The sequence below is a fragment of the Nanorana parkeri genome, unplaced genomic scaffold, assembly GCF_000935625.1.
Source record: "Nanorana parkeri isolate BGI_ZX_2015 unplaced genomic scaffold, ASM93562v1 scaffold159, whole genome shotgun sequence".
In the NCBI taxonomy this organism is placed as follows: domain Eukaryota; kingdom Metazoa; phylum Chordata; class Amphibia; order Anura; family Dicroglossidae; genus Nanorana; species Nanorana parkeri.
Genome location: NW_017306427.1, coordinates 414,981 through 433,104, shown reverse-complemented (window position 1 = coordinate 433,104; position 18,124 = coordinate 414,981). Strand labels below are relative to the sequence as shown.

The window sequence follows — 18,124 nt, the reverse complement described above, 5'->3', positions numbered from 1 at the left end:
GAGTCGCCAGATCGCTTCTATTGTAAAGCCGACAGTCAGCTTTACAATTGTAAACAGAGTCTGTTTAAAGGGCCCGGTGCCAGTGACGAACTATGGATGTCACTGGTCACTAAGGGGTTAAAGATGGTCTATGAATAGGGTTCACCCATGAAAGTGATGTAAGAGGTATAGGAGTTAGATGTTGTTCTATTGACACCCATATCTTTAATTTTTCACCTTGGAACCAATCCACCATACAGTTTAAAACCGCTGCCATATTGTATAATTCCATATGAGGTAAACCTACTCACCCCTCATTTTTACATTTCACTAATATGTCATATTGATGTCTGACCTTCTTATTTAACCAGAAGTAAGGGACCAGAGTTCTGTGCAATGAATGGAAGAAGTCTCTAGGGACATGAGTGGGTAGTGTATGATATAAAAAAGAAAACGCGGCAAAATATACATTTTTTTAGGGCCATCCGGCCCATCCATGAATGTTTTTTAGTGGCCCAGAGCTCCAAACTCTTTTGAACTAGTTTCAGAAGAGATAAATAGTTGTTCTCACAAAGTTTATCTACACAAGGCAATATATTAACGGCCAAATAGCTTAATGTCTCATTTAAATGGATACTTATCCCTCACAAATTTACTTTCCTCCGCTTCTAGAGTAACATCAAGGCATTGTGACTTCGCTACATACACTTTAAAATTACTCCACCTCCAAAACTTCTCTAATTCTTCTAGCAGAGAATGAAAAGCCCTTCTCAGATTTGAAATATAGAGTAGAAGGTTGTTTGCAAAAAGACCAAGTTTATGAGATTGCCCACCAATCTTCACACCTCTGATCTCTTGATTAGCTCTTAAAGCCACCGCTAAGTGTTCCATAGCTATTATATATAGGAACGGGGATAGCGGACATCCTTGACGCGTCCCATTAGAGATAATCACTTGATCAAATAATATACTATTAACCGGAAACTGTGATACTCGTATCACCCCGCGGCCGGGACAACGATCCGTACGCACCACTGCGCAGGCGCACCGCGAGACTCCTCCCACTCTCGTACGGGGTCCGTCGGTGTCACTGGGCAGGCGCGTCATGAGACTCCGCCCACTCACCCGAGTAGTCGGCATAAAGCCGCTTGATCGGCGTCCCACTATTGTTGAAGCAAGACGCTGATCAAACCAGCAGCCCCTGCTACTCCAGGAACCCACCACTGAAGGAGAGTTGCTACAGATACCTTATCCCATTACTGGGAGAGCCACAAACAGCAAGTATTTCAACCATAGCTACATGGTTATGGTGGAGAGATCTCCACAGCATACCTATATGCCTATTCAACTGTCTGCTTGACTACAAGTTAACCTGTTGCATACCTATATGCCTATTCAACTGTCTGCTTGACTACAAGTTAACCTGTCGCATACCTATATGCCTATGCAACTGTCTGCTTGACTACAAGTTAACCTGTCGCATAACTATATGCCTATGCAACTGTCTGCTTGACTACAAGTTAACCTGTCGCATAACTATATGCCTACTGAATTGTCTGCTTGATTGCAAGTTAACCTGTCGCATAACTATATGCCTACTGAACTGTCTGCTTGTCTGTCTGTCCCCCACCTCTATTCAAGCTTGGCTTCTACAGTTTTACATAAATGGCCTCTTTCCCACCTCTTTTAAACCAGTCCTCCTCCCTGTCTAGGATGCGTACTTGACTGTCTTCAAAGGAGTGACCTTTTTCCTTTAGATGTAGCTATACTGCTGAATCCTGACCAGGGGTTTGGCTCTTCTATGCTGTACCATACGCTGGTGTAGCTGCTGTTTTGTTTCACCGACATACAATTCTGAGCACTCCTCACTGCACTGGACTGCATACACAATGTTGTTCATCTTGTGTTTTGGCGTTGGGTCTTTTGGGTGAGCCAGTTGTTGCCTCAGTGTATTGCTGGGTTTAAAGCAGAGAGGGATGTGATGTTTTTTAAAAACCCATCTGAGTTTCTCAGACACCCCAGCTAAATATGGGTTGACCAAATTCTTCCATTTGTCATGCTTTTCACCTCACTGGTACTCTTGGCATTCTTTCCTCTTCTTTCTGTTTTGACAAAAGCCCAGTCTGGATACCTGCATGTTTTAAGGCCCCCCCTGAGGTGTTTGAATTCCTTCGTGTTGGCCTCTGTTTTGGTGGGAATTTTCTCTGCCCGGTGGTGTAGAGTCATGATGACTCCCAGTTTGTGGTCTAGAGGGTGGTGGTGGTAGCAGGTACTGGTCCGTGTGTGTTGGTTTTTGGTAGACCTCTATTTCCAGCCTCCTTCCCTCTTCTACTGTTACTAAACAGTCCAAGAAAGCCAGTTTGTTGTTTTGCATATCTTCCCACATAAACCTGATGTTGTGATCCACTGAGTTGATATGGTCAGTGAAAGCCTGTAACTCTTGTTTGTGAATCTTAACCCAAGTGTCATCCACATATCTGAACCAATGACTGAGTGTAATACCCTTGAAGGTTGTCAGGGCCTTGCTTTCTACTTCCTCCATATACAGGTTCACCATAATAGGTGAAACTGGTGATCCCATGGCACAGCCATGTTTGTGCCTGAAGAACTTGTACTTGTACTTGAAATAGGTGATACTCATGCAAAGGTCCAATAAGGCACACACTTGATCTGGGTCAAGTTCTGTTCTGCTGCCTAGGGTGTTGTCTAGTAGTAACCGTTTTCTCACTGTTCCAATTGCCTCTGTGGTGGTTATGCAGGTGAAAAGGGATGTGACATCATAGGATACCATTGTTTCTTCTGTGCCCAATATTAAGTTCTTGATTTTGGTTGTGAAATCCTGAGAGTTCTGTATGTGGTGTTGTGTATTTCCAACCAAAGGGGCAAGGACTCTGGCTAAGTATTTTTCCACGTTATAAGTCACAGAGTTTATGCTGCTGACAATTGGCCTGAGAGGGGTCCCATTCTTATTTATCTTCAGAAGTCCATATATACACGGAGGGGCTACACCAGGGTAGAGGCGATGATACATAGCCCGATCAGTGGCTTTGTCCTTTTCCAGCTGTTGTAAGTAGATCTATAGCTTTCTTCTTGTAACCACTGGTTGGGTCCCTTCTTAGGGCATCATATGTGTTGTTATCATTCAGAAGTGCAGTCACCTTATCATCGTAGTCAGATGTATTAAGTACAACTATGCATTTTCCTTTATCTGCAGGCAGGATGGTGATACTCTTGTCTTTCTTCGGGGATGTAACCGTCCTCCTTTCTTCTGTAGTCAGGTTTGACGGAGGTGGTTTGGCACTGGCCAGAGCTGCAGACACTTTTAGGCGAAGTTGTTCAGCCTCACCCTGTGGCACTTTATTACTGTGGATTGAGGCCTCAGTAGATGAGGTAGTATCCATTACAAGGATGGTTCTGGGTGTGATTGGAAAAAAATAACCCTTTAGCAAGGACATCCATCTCGGGCTGGGTGAGAACCCTATCTGAAAGGTTCTTCACCCATTTCTCTTTATTCTGTAATGTCCCCATTTCCTCCTGCGGCCTCCAAGTTAGTTCTTCCCTAGTATGGCTGTTTCCAGTTCGGGATAACAAAATGGAGAACTTCTTCTGTTGCCTCTCCTTGCCCTTAGTGTGCTGAGCTAGCTGTGCAATCAGAAACAAAACAAAAAGTGTGTTAAGAGCACTACTGGTGGTGGGGATTTTAGTCAAAGTAATTGATAAGCTGTCTCCTTTAACAGGGAGGGGAGCCCTGTGCATAGAAAAAACAATTGGAAAACAAAAGGAGCGCTATTACCTAAAAGAGATCACAGAATTTTATTTGAAGCGTATGGTGATGGGTATGGAAAAAAGAATGGAAAAGGAATCACTCACTGTTGGATGGTGATGATAATTGCCATCCTGATGAAGATTGGGATGATAGTCCAGTTTTGTAAAAGGTGTTTCTTTTATTCAATGTTGTATGGAGACTTGATCCATGAATGAAGATGAAATTCGGTGGCTCCATAGTTGCTGAGTGGAAATCAATTTGTATATGCGGCTGTCACTTGCGCTGAGCGATCCTGTGATGCTGTGGTGGAAACGGCTCAGCTGGCCACGCTGAGTCGTGACGGCTACTCGAGTGAAGCTCGTGCCGCCCGGCACTCAGGAATAATGTTTTGAGGCTGTGCCTCTTTGTCAAGCCAGCAGGGCACAATTTGTGCAGAAGAACTGGTGGGAGTAGAAGAGCTTTTCTAAAAATGACAGGTGGGAGGAGTAAACGGATGATTGGAGGGAGCATTATGGGGAGGCTGTTCATTAGACTTTTGTACTCATCAAAAAAAGGGGAGAGCTTGTACCCAGAGTACCAAACTCAATTTTAAGTGAACCCTGAATTAGGGTGAATTCAATGACAAAATGACTCTCAAAAACAGCCCCCAACTGTTAAACAAGACAGAAAAAAGATTTTGAAATGATCGGGATAGGATCAAAACAAAGTGCAGTATTAATGAGGGTTTGAGAGCCAAAATGAAGTACAAAATAGTATAAATGTATTAGTTTACAATCTAACTTGATACACCAATTAACAACCACCTGTAATTATTTAAAATTGGTTATTGCAACAACCCTCACTCACAGTCCCAAAACATGCACGCAAGCTGATCAGTATGATGAATGGTGCCGGTCTAAACTCAAGTTCATTGAGAAAAAACAGCGCTAAAAAAATTAAAGTAATATGTAACTCAAATTATAATGCCGTGTGTCCTTTTTCCTTGAATATACAATATTTCTGTTTAGATCTTTCCAAGAGAACTTAAAGAATTGTAATCCCTTAGATGAATGGTGTAACAATTAATCAGTTACATTTGTGGCCACTGCTCTCGGGTTGTAGCAGGCAGACCAGGAGACAAGTGATTTGGTCGGAGACTAATATTGGTTACATGGACAATGTCCCGGCAAATTCAATCGAAGCACTTTCACCTGGAGTGTTAATTACACATGGAAGAAAATATCAACCAATGAAATGTGTAAAGTCACGAACAGAGTAGTACTCACGGGTGCTGGTTAATTTGCAGACGATTTGTCTTGGGAGATATAGATGTTTTGAATGCCTGTGATTACAAATGGTCTTCAGTAGTGGGGTTAATCCTCTGTACTTAGAAGAACTCTCAGAGTCTTGGAATGTTTTCTTGATCCATAATTTGAGATATTTCCAAGGGATTTTGGTCACAAAGTTGCGCTGTATAGTGATTGAAGCCGGGAAGTTTTAGAGCCTGACATGCAGGCAGTCAATCAGCTTGTTGTCATCTACCATAACGCGTTTTGCCCCGCCTTCTTTCTCAGGGCTTCGTCAGATGTTGGTAGGGGGCAATTACTCAGTGTTTTTATTTCCTCAACACTTATGTTGCTGTTAACCCCTTCGGTGCTAAAATGGAGTGAGTAACGGTATTATCATGCATTCTTAAAACATCAACCTTAATCCTAGGTGAATGATATTTAACTGGCCATGTGGTCCCTAATTGACTATATGAATACAGAGCCTCTAGTCTAAGGAGCAATTTGTATATAGCATAATGTGATATAATTAATAAGATAAATGAAATTATTTGATTATTAAATTCAATATTTGGGAATTCAGCATTGGAATAAATTTAAATACAGCAAATGTTTTTTATAATTAATAAGAATTGATGAAAATTAATCCTCTGTTACATTGGTTCCAACATTTAACAGTTTGAACTGTGAAAGCTCTATTCCCTGTGATCTTGCTGGTAGTCGTGACAAGACATAGAAAAGGGCAGGGTAGCTCAAATCTAAGAAAAGACCATGGATTTCCTGAATAGGATTGTACAGGACAAGAATTAAAGGAAGACTTGTAGATTGCATTCATTATTAAGTCCATATGAAACCATCGTATTTAACTTGAAAATCCAAATTTTTTCTTTCTGGAGCAAAATCGTATTGAAATCACCCCTGCGTGCTGGTAATTTTAGTGCATGTATTCCCCTAATTTTTATCCCTGTAGTTTGTCCTCCATGATATTTCGTAAAATGTTCTGCTAATGGGCTTTCTTTGTCATTGTTTCTTATGTCTCTCAGATGTTCACCAATTCTTATTTTTAATTCACGTTTAGTCTTACAAATATATAATTTTTTTACATGGGCATTCTAATTGATAGATCACCTGGGTGGTATTACAATTAATGAAGTGAAGGATGTCAAAGCTGGTGGTGCCTGCTGAATCTGTAAATTGTTTGGATTTATGTACAGGTGGACAGATATGACATTTGCCACAAGCGTACATGCCTTTAGGTTTGGAAATATCTCAAATTATGGATCAAGAAAACATTCCAAGACTCTGAGAGTTCTTCTAAGTAAAAAGGATTAACCCCACTACGGAAGACCATTTGTAATCACAGGCATTCGAGACATCTATATCTCCCGAGACAAATCGTCCGCAAATTAACCAGCACCTGTGAGTACTACTCTGTTCGTGACTTTACACATTGCATTGGCTGATATTTTGTTCCATGTGTAATTAACACTCCGGGTGAAAGTGCTTCAATTGAATTTGCCGGGACATTGTCCGTGTATCCAATATTAGTCTCCGACCAAATCACTTGTCCCGTGGTCTGCCTGCTACAACAAGAGAGCAGTGGCCAGAATGTAAGTGATTAATTGTTACACCATTCATCTCAGGGATTACAATTCTTTAAGTTCTCTTGGAAAGATCTAAACGGAAATATTGTATATTCAAGGAAAAAGGACACACGGCATTATAATTTGAGTTACATATTACTTTCATATTTTTAGCGCTGTTTTTTCTCAATGAACTTGAGGTTAAACCGGCACCATTCATCAAGCTGATCAGCTAGTCCTTGCGTGCATGTTTTGGGAGTGTGAGTGAGGGTTGTTGCAATAACCAATTTTAAATAATTACAGGTGGTTGTTAATTGGTGTATTAATTTAGACCAAGTATTTTAAACTAATAAATGTATACTATTTTGTACTTCATTTTAGCTCTCAGACCCTCATTAATACTGCACTTTGTTTTGATCCTATCCCGATCATTTCAAAATCTTTTTTCAGACTTTTGAACTCAGCAGCAATAGCGGCCGCAGTTGGTATAGTTAAAACTTAACTTTTAATGATTAGTCAAAGTTAAAATAGAGGTGATAAGAATGGTAATACTGGACAAGGTACTGTGTAAAAAGTTTTTTTGTGTTGAATAAAAGAAATTGGCAAATCTTTATGAACAAAAAGCCACAATGATTAGTTCTTGTGCAGGGGTGGTGGGACAACACCGTGAAAATCGTTACTGTCCTCCAAATATCAGCAGGTAGATGAAAAATCAGGCCATCCCCAAACTGTTCCCACAAAGTTGGGAGCATGAAATTGTCCAAAATGTCTTGGTATGCTGATCCATTAAGAGTTCCCTTCACTGGAACTAAAGGGCCAAGCCCAACTACTGAAAAACAACCCCACACCATAATCGCCCCTCCACCAAACTTTACACTTGGCACAATGCAGTCAGGCAAGTACCGTTCTCCTGGCAACTACCAAACCCAGACACGTTCAATGGGATTGCCAGACAGAGAAGCGTGATTGGTCACTCCAGAGAACATGTCTCCACTTCTCTAGAGTCCAGTCGTGGCGTGCTTTACACCACTGCGTCCAACGATTTGCATTGCACTTGGTGATGTAAGGCTTGGATGCAGCTGCTCGGCCATGTAAACACATTCCATGAAGCTCTCTATGCACTGTTGTTGTGCCAATCTGAAGGTCACACGAAGATGGGAGGTCTGTAGCTATTGACTCTGCAGACAGTTGGCGACTTCTGTGCACTGTGTGCTTCAGCAAGCGCTGACCCCACTCTGTCATTTTACGTGGCCTACCACTTCGTGGCTGAGTTGCTGTTGTTCTCAGTTGCTTCCACTTTGTTATAATACCATTAACAGTTGACCGTGGAATTCTCTACTGAGAATGATTAGCTTCCCACGACTTCTCTACCCTCTCCAAACACTACCTCTCCTGCTCAAACACACTGACATCCGCTTGCTCAATAGGGCCTTCACCACATTCATTTGGCGGAACAAGAAGCCAAGGATTGCACTGCGTACGCTCCAAAACCCTAAGTCCCAATTAGGGGCGAACGTACCAGACATACGACTATATAATTTAGCATGCCTCCCCCGGCAGGTGCGAGACTGGTCGCACAATACTGAACATTACTCTAACACAGGATTGGAGCAGCGTTTGGTGCATCCGTGGTCCCTTGCAGGAGTATTACACACACCCTTACAAAAACTACCACCATCAATTAAACAGAATGTCCTCATTAGTAATTTCATGGAGGGAGATACGAAAACTGTAAACTCCCTGGAACAACAACCCCACTCATGCCCATTCTGTCTTCTCCTGCATTCCCCATGGGCATCTATAAAACCTGGCATGTCCAAGGTATTCGGACACTACAGGACCTTTTGAATCCCCAGGGAGAATGCAGGACTCTAACAGAATTGATAGCATCTCGTCAACTGACCCAGGATCACTTTCTTCAATATGGTCAGATCACCTCCTTCCTCAGAACCCATATACACCTCCCTGCACGCCCAGACACCAACTCCTCTTTCTCTAAGCTGATGGCACATTCATCACAAAAAATCTCTCTCTCTCGGGCATACTCTATACTTCGCCCTTCCCCGGGGGACACAGCCTCAAAGTTACCCTGCTATGCTCACAAGTGGGCCACACTTTTACAACTATCCCCTGAAGATACCTACGACCTGATGCTCAGGAGCTGGCACGCAGTGTGCAAAAATATACGTAGCGAACAGTGGAGAGAAATACAATTTAAATTAATTAACAGGGCTTACTGTGCCTTCAACTTTGGTCCCACACGTCCACATTCTGCATGGCTTCAAGCCTGCCCTAAATGTCAGACTCCCCGGCCTGATCTAACTCACCTTTTTTGGCAATGCCCCAACATCCAGGGATTTTGGGAAAGTTTAATTTTATGTCACGGTTACATCCACACTTAGGGTCGCTAACCCCCTTTTACTGCCTATTCCAGGTAATACAGGACCCCTCCTCCTCATCCCCCTCCTCCCTCATTGTCTCCACCACTCCAACCCATCTATTACATCCTATCACATGAGGATCATCCTCAATGACAAAACACGCAACATGGGGATACCTTCCACTTGTAACCATTCCTTCCCGACTCCTCCGAACCTGGGTTAACTTGTCAATTTTATTTCAATTATTTCAATTAGTGATCTATAATATAAGATCACCCATTTTTAGAATATGTGAACATTTGCTTTCAATGTTTGATTTGAATTATAGTATAAGATGTTATATTATTACAAAGATGGAAATAATCAGGGAGCCGGCTGGCAACCTGTCTGTATACGTATATGCTTAATCTATTTCATCTAACAGTTGCATTTTGTATGGTATTTTGTAAAACCCAATAAAGATTTACATGCTTAAAAAAAAATCACTGACCTACTTCTCCTCACAGCCACCTAGGCTGTCCTGACACTGTTAACTACTTGTGAGGGAACTACCTACACGTCAATACTCATTGAAAGTTTAGTTACTGAAGGATGCATCTTGACTAATAGTGTCTTATGCATGTCCAGTGTTCAGTGAAAAGTCACTTGCTTTGATATATATCATTAGAGTTAAAGCAACCATATGCTAGCAAGTATGAAGTGCAACCACCCAGCAGTTTCTGCACATACTAACAGCAGCTTTTATTTCCTTCAGCTACGGCCTAATGTAAGGGTGTTTTGAACGTGCAAAGCTCCAGCACTTCCTGGTAGTGACAGAATTTGCCCCTGCCCTCCCACCTCACACACATTCCTATTGGTTAATAAAGCAGACCATGACAGTGATGGGCCAAAAGGAATTTGGTGGGTGGGGAGGACTAACAAGCTTAGATGCTATCTGAAAGACCATTCAGAAAGGTCTGGGATTGCAGCATAGCAGGGCGGAATAAAAGCTGCTGCCGGTATGTGTAGCCACCTGTAGGTAGCTATACTTTATACTTGCTCGCAGCTTTCTTTTTTAAATGACAGACACTCATCAAGCAAATGAGCTATGAAGGGGCCTAAGATAAATCATTTATCAGAAGTCTATGATTTGTCTTCAAGCTCTCCATTCCATGCCAACATATGAGCATTTTTTTTTTAAAAAGGTAACCCGTAACTTAGCCAGGTTGATTTATTGCTGTTGTGAAATAAATACCATTGTGATCACAGAGGGTTAATTACACAGACAGTGCATTGCTTTCAAAATAATGTAAAAAGTGAAGGTGAAAACTTTATATCTTATAATTACCAAGAAACCATATTGTGATCAATCTACAGCTACTGTAGAAACCACCTTTTCAAATATGAAAAACGTTTTGGAATATTGGGAAGACATAACATCAGTTGGTGTAATATGTACTAACTGTCAGAAAAGTGATATATTCTTACTTTACACGAGCATAAGAAATACATCCTTCTACTTAGTTATTTTACTTGCCTGGAAGCAAAAGAAATTTATTTTATAGCAGTTAAAGAAAAAACACATGGAAATGTATTTCTTAGTATTACATTTTTTATTTCATTTGGAAAAATAAGCTGTAGAAATTCAATCAAAGTCAAAGGAGCAAGAAGAGGCACATTGTCTGATTCCTAAAAATCAATACCTTTCAAGAAGACATCACTGCAATGCCACTGTAAGCCAGATAATAGTCAATCTGCAGACCTAAAATAAGGTGCATTCAAAAGTGACATTAATGACCCTCTTGCCTCTCGGTAGATGGTAGCATTTCTAGAATTATTTAAAAAAAAAAACATTTTAGCAAGTATTCACTTGGTTTTAGTTTTTCCACAGATGTAAATTAAAATCTCAGATTTTCATGACTGTGCCAGCGTTTCTTTCAGCCAGGTTGATGTCAGACAGGGTCTTTCAACACCATATCTTTTCATTTAAAAAAATCTGAAAAGCTTTTAGTAGCATGTTACAATCATTAGCATAGTCACTAGCCCTGCCACCCAAAAGAAAAAAATTTGTGTCTAGGAGACCGGACCACAAGAGCTTCAACAAAAACACCACACTAATTCTGTAACATGATCTCCAGTGCTGAAGCTACTTTCCTTTAACCAGTCCAACAAACTGGTCTTGTTCTACCCCTCGCACGACAACATTGTTGAATGATGCAGAATCCTGTGATGGGCCTCAAGCTTCTCTCCAATCTCTTCCGGTCTATGTGTACCCCTTGCATGGCATCACTACTGAATGCTGCAGGACCTTACGGGGACTGTAATAGATCAGAGCCTGTTCTTTGTTCTCTTCACTGCTTTTACTGACTTTTTTTGTGCCCACCCCTCATATGACCTCATTGTAAATGCTGTAGAACCCTGTGATGGGCCCTTCTGACAGCCAATGGGCAAGGTCCACATCACAAGGAAGCAGTGTGGGAACTACAGAACACAATACAGAGTAGGAGAAAGAATACCTGGGATCTGGCTTGTCATGTTATAGTTGTAGGGGCTGCAAGATGGATTACGTACTGCATAAAAAAGCATAAAAAAATAAAGAAGCTAAAAAAAATAGTCACAAATAAAAAAAAAATGTAAAATAACACAAAAATGTTTTTTTTAAAAAACTTTTAAGTTTTTTTTTTTATTTAGTTTCAATGCATATAGAGCATTGTATTTTACACTCATAGAATCAACAAGCAGATACATTAACACATCTTATCCTTCAGACTTAACAGTAAATCTGTTCGGTGTGATCGCTGTAACATTCCATCAAGTAGCGAGTATTTGCCTGTGCATTGAAGTTGAAGATAACTTATGCAAAGTAAACCATATTGTATAGTCGGTAGGTATAGAGAAACAATAAAACACAAGAAACAAAACAAACAAGAACTAAATTATTCCAGCTAAAACCAGGATCCAGGGGTACCAGTAATGAGGGTAGCCAATATAACTACATACCTTATGGATAGAGGGTATATGATGGGTTATTCAGGGGCCTGTATATGAGATCCAGTCTTTCCATTTAGAACAGAATTGTGAATGGGTATTTAGCCTAAAATCTACCAACCTTTCATGTTGGCAGTTCAGTTGTACCCGTGCTATGGTTTCCTGCAAGGTAGGTACATAAGGCTGTTTCCAACTGGAGGCTATAAGCTGACGGGCCGTGAAAAGGAAGTGCAGGACCACCTGCCCTGTCCTAAGGTTATGAGGATAAATATCAACGCCTATGCTCAGTAGAGCCATTTGGGGGGACAGAGAGACCAAGATGCCGGTAAAGGAGGCAAGATAGCGGAAAATCATACCTCAATAGCTTTTAATACTTTTACAGGTCCAGAATACATGTATGATGTTACCCACAGAACCCGCAATCTCTCCAACAAAGGGGGGAGTGCATCATACTCCCTCCCGGCATCTGGTGAGTGTAAGCCCTACGGGGACCCATCGCTTCTCCGACACATCATCCCCCAGGATACCATCATCTTGGGTTTCATAGTTGCAGCCACTAGGCATGCCAGTAGATCTCCAGGCACCATGGAGCTCTCCAGTCCATACCATCATTTGCAGGAGTCTCTCCTCAGCCACGTCCGTAGCTGCGTGAGGACTGAAGCCCTATAGTAGTCCTTCAGGTTGGGAAGGCCCAAGCCCCCCACCAGCTTATGCCTCCATAGTACAGATTTAGCAATTCTGCCCCTTTTCCCTAGCCATATGTAGGAGTTAACTACATATTGGAGGCGGATAAAAAAGTTGTTAGTGATAGGGATGGGGAGGGTGCGGAAATAATATAATATTTTTGGAAGGATACTCATTTTAAATGCCGCCACCCTGCCCATCCAAGACAGTTCAAATTGCTTGAGCGAATTTAGGTCCCGCTGGACCTGCAGCAAGAGAGGCTCATAATTGTGTTTACATAAGGTGGTCACCGCAGGAGTGAGGGCGATACCAAGGTATGTAATACAATCAGTCGCCCAAGCAAAGGGAAACCGCGTTTGGAGGGCCTTCTTCATCTTTTGGGGTATGCTAATAGCGAGGAGTTGTGACTTCCCCTCATTCACTTTATAGTATGATACCGCTCCAAAGGAAGTAAGAACCTTCATAGCCGCTGCCAGCGAGGTGGTTGGAGAGGATAAGGTAAGTACAATGTCATCCGCGAATAAACCCAGCTTATGTTCACCGCCAGCGACTACTATACCATGAATATCAGGGTTTTGTCTAATAGCTATAGCTAACGGCTCTATTAGCAGGGAAAATATAATGGGCGACAGAGGGCAACCCTGGCGTGTGCCATTCGTGATCCCAAACGTTTGCGATAACATCCCCGATGAGAGCACCTGAGCGGTAGGTTTAGAATAAAGCGCTAGTATAGCAGACAAAATAGAACCCTCCAGTCCGAATCTCTGTAGGGTAATGGCTAGGTATTCCCACTGAATCCTATCGAACGCCTTCTCCACGTCCAATGCTAGGAGCAGAGAAGGCGCACGAGAACCCCCCGCACAGCCTATCAGGTCAATCATCCTGCGTGTCCCATCGGGGGCCTGCCTCCCTGCCACAAAGCCCACTTGGTCAGGATGGATAATAGATGGTGTTAGGGACAGTAGGCGATTAGCTATTAATTTCGCATATATCTTGATGTCCGAGTTGAGGAGGGATATGGGTCTGAAGTTTTGTGGATGAGTAGGGTCTTTCCCAGGTTTTGGCAGGGCCACAATTATGGCTTTAAGCATCTCCGAGGGAAAGGAACCGGAAGATACAGCCTCATTATACAAAGGGAGCATGTACAGGGACAGGACTTCAGAAAAACACTTATAATATTCGCTCGAGAATCCGTCAGTTCCGGGTGATTTGTGAGCAGGGAGAGATTTAATCACCTTAGTTATTTCCCCAATAGTAATCGGAGCAGACAGGGATTCTCGATCAGACTGCGAAAGTGAAGGCAGGGGAATAGAGTCCAGAAAGTTTGTGATGGAAAGAGGGGATGGCTGTGGTTCGTTCGGGTCCTTACCTAAATTGTAAAGAGATTCATAGTAGAGGGCTATAGCTTCCGCTATGGCTTTAGGATTCCGAAGCGGCATATTTGTAACAGGATGGTACAATAAGGGTATCTTCCTATTGGTCTGCCTACTCTTAAGTTTAGCCACTAACAGTTTGCTTGCCCTGTTATTCTGATGGTAATACAGCGTTTTAAGTTTAGACATCCTATATTCATATTCGCTCAGTAATAGGGTTTTTAGGGCTGTGTATGTACGTAGAATTTTAACACTCATGTTGTTGTAGAGTGGAGGCACATTGGTAGATAGAGTTAATGACAGTTATCGTACCTGAGACAGTCCCTCGGACATGTGGAAACCTGGGAAAGCGAGGCATATGTAGCACAGACTTCCATTGAGAAGTGCTGAGAGAGGTGAATCCCCATAGAACAGTAGTGTCGTCCTGGATGCTGGAGCGTAGAAAAACAAAAACAAAACAAAAAGAGAAACAATAACAAAGAATAAAAAAAAACACCAAACTGTAATGCCAACGAGCGTTAATTATATCATATGGAGATAAGAACAAAGCCCGTAGGGCCATAAAAGCAGCCAGGTGAGCTGCGCCTTCAAGTGTGGGGCTAGGAGAGCTATAAATTCGGCACGGGGTATCCCAAGGCATAGTAGGTGAGTGTTGCAATCTGGTGAGCACAGAGGACAGTTGAAGGAAGATCAGCCGCTGGAGACCATCAATCTGCAGAATCCGGGATTACGCCCCACGACTTCAGCAGGGTAAGACCCGAATCAACATCCGAGATCACATGAGATTTCCCGTCGTGTGTAATAATAAGCTTGGTGGGGAATCCCCAGCGATAATTCACCCTGTTATTCCGAAGGGATTTGGTAATAGGTAGGAGCTTTTTTCGCGCCAAGATCGTGGCCTGCGAGAGGTCCCCATAGAGGTCCTCGAGAGTTGCGAGTATGGGTCAGGTAGGGGCGATGTTGTACGGGCAAGGTTAAGTAGTTGCTCTTTAACGTGGTAGTAATGAACCCGAGCAATAACGTCCCTTGGTAAATGGTCCGGCAGGAAGGTAGGTTTTGGAAGCCGATGGGCCCTATCTACTATATATTCAAACTCCTGCAAGGGTGGTAGCAAGGACTTGAGCAAGGTTTGCACATAGTCTCGCAATTCTGGAGGGGGTATGTTCTCCGGGACCCCCCGTAATTTAACATTATTGCGCCTTGACCTGTCTTCAAGGTCCGCTAGTTTCACAGAGAGCGCTCTCATAGCGGAATCATTATCTTTGTGGGCATCCACGAGGTCATTATGGGCTTCAGCATATTCCCCCATCTTATCCTCAATGTGGCTGACTCTGTCACCCAATGCATTAATATCCCCCTTCAGCTGGTGAATAGCAGAGAGCATATCTCTATGCAGGGAGCTCCTCAGAGAGACAAGCATGTCTTTCAGGGTAGTGTCCAGCAGGGGGCGATCAGCCGTAGGATAATCCTCAATGGCAGTGTTCAGCTCTCTGTCTGCCAGCAAGTCAGGGTTAACCCCTTCCTCTGCCTCCTCCGGCCCTACCTGTGAGCTTCTTGTGTCCCGTCTGGGCTTGGATTTGGCTGGGCTGGCGGCTGGAGAGGGTCCCGAGTGCCTGTCAACAGGAGTAGCCGCATGTGTCGCCCGTTCGTGCCGGCCCTCGAGACACGCGGGGAGGAAGATGCACCCGACGAGCCAGCGCCATCTTGGCTCCTCGGCGATCCCGACAAGCGGAAGAAGTCCGTGAGTTTGCGGGGTCCCCGCATGGTTTTGCGCTTCCCCGCCATTATGGAGCAATACTGGGGTCAGGATCAGTCAGGGGTAGCAGAGTGGGAGTCCTCTGTGCTTGAAATCCAGCCCTAGGGATTACTCTGTGCCTGAGCTCTGCTACCCTGCGACCATCCGCCTCGGCTGCTGGCCACGCCCCCCACACAAAAATGTTTTTAAAGTCCCTCGCCCCCCCCACATACACACGCAAACATGCGTCGGGTGCGCCTATGTGCGAAAACAACGATTCCGTCTATTGTGCCACACATGTTACATATCACCGCGAACATCGGAATGAGAGCAATAATTTTAGGGCCTTTAATTACTGATAACATGAAACTAATGAGCAGTAAAAACTTTTAAAGCATCTACTATGGCCAATTTTGGGTGTGGTCGTTTTCTGCAATTTCGCAGGCGCGAGAAAATTCCATTGTAAAGTGAACAGCCTTTTTTACTTCAGTAAATTAACACCAAATAGAATGCAATGCGCGTTTTTTCCTAATGAAAAGGTTGAGTTTTTACTGTACAAAAAGAAACAGCATTCTATGTAATAGAATATACAAAGTAAACTAGCTCAAGTTGAACAAGAGAAATGGTGGGAGCACTCGCTGAGAAAGAAGTGCAGTATAGTTGTTTTTTTTCCTTTAATTATTATTATTTTTTTAAATTCTTGTATTACATATTAGCATAGACCTACCTACGTATATATATGTGCAATAAGGAATGTCTCTTATTAGTTTATGACCTCTTATGATACAGTATTAGCTTTGATGATCTACATGCCTCTTTTCTCCTGGGTTATAAAATCTGATTTTTTTTGTGTGCATTTGCTGTGGTCCTTAGTATTCCACTAAGATAGAAGTTAGCCTTTTCTTTCCAAATCTCAGTGCACACATTTAGCCTGACAACTATTCTCCTAGCCTCATTATGATCCACCTAAGAAAATGATTTATAACAGACTAGTTTAGAGGCTATATCAACCACAAACCAGTTTTTTAATCATCTTTTGGGCTCACTTAAACCAAGATCATGTGGCTAGCTTCTTTGCAGGATTTGATGAAAAAATAGTACACAAATCACAATATTATTCAACAGTCAACAGGTTTTTGTTCATATTTTAACTGCTTTTTTCCCCCATACAAGACAATAGGAATGCAAACGCAGCTTGAGGCCTTGTTCACACCAAAAGCGTGTGCGTTCCAGAGCGGTAGCTCAAGGGGAAGTTTAGTGCATTTAACCTTCTTCTGACCTGCAGCTCGCCTCTCTCTATGCTGCATCAATCTGCTTCAGGCCTTGTTCACACCGAAAGCGTGTGCGTTCCAGAATGGTAGCTGCTGGAACGCACCGCGATCGCTGATAAACTTCCCCTTGAGCTACCGCTCTGGAACGCACACGCTTTCGGTGTGAACAAGGCCTGAAGCAGATTGATGCAGCATAGAGAGAGGCGAGCTGCAGGTCAGAAGAAGGTTAAATGCACTTCAATGAGCTTTTAATGATCTCAGATGTATCTCAAATTCACCTCAAATGCAAGCAGAATGCACCTGAAAGCACAAGCCCAAAGCCTGTTGACACAGGCCCTTACTTTGCCTTATGCTATTGGAGACTATGATGGCCACAATGGAGGTTGAGAACCGTAGCAGTGGGATTTCCCTGGAGGATTCCACATATGCGATGACAAGCAAGCAGGTGATTCACATTGTTGGCATCTAACCAAAATTGATCTTGAAATATTGAGTGGTCTTAGCAAAAAAACAAAACCAGGGCAATGGTGCTCAGTAACCTTGACAAGTTGCAAAGAATGAAACTATCACCTCCCATGAAGAAAGGAATAGTTTCATTTACTGATGTAATTGTTTATTTAATATAGTTTTGCTTCTAGTCACAAATAAACAATTGACTTATGTGACTTTTCTCCCGAGAAAGGTGTCTATTTGTCATAGGCAATAGATACAGAAAGGTTAAAAAAAGTTGTCTAAAGGAATTAAAGTTTGAGCTATAAGGATTAACTGTAAAAACCTATAATCTATGTAACACATGGGCAAAAGACAGAGGAGAGAGGGGATTTATTGAAGTACAAAAAATCGTGCACAGTATAGATAATGTCAAGTTGAGTTACTGTTATCAAACTTGCACAGATGGCTGGACAAAAGGAGTATGAAAACTAATTACAGAAACACCCCGATTCAGAGCAGATGTTGGGAATTTTTTATTTATTTATTGAATTATAAATCTGTAGAGGTTTACTTGGCGAGATAAGGATGTTGTGCTCTAAATACTTGAATCATTCTAGACCGTGGTTGCTTGCTGATGTGCAACACCACTTTATGGTGTTGCCAGTATATTATTTCATTCTAAAAAATG

General features: G+C 42.5%; 1 long non-coding RNA gene across 1 annotated transcript; it reads left to right on the top strand.

The window, feature by feature from the left end:
• The first annotated feature begins 2,492 nt into the window (after nt 1–2,492).
• Nucleotides 2,493–5,837, top strand: LOC108785401. The gene is made up of 3 exons (XR_001941129.1): nt 2,493–2,575; nt 4,080–4,081; nt 5,827–5,837. It is a non-coding gene; the product is annotated as an uncharacterized LOC108785401 (long non-coding RNA).
• The last annotated feature ends 12,287 nt before the right edge of the window (nt 5,838–18,124 follow it).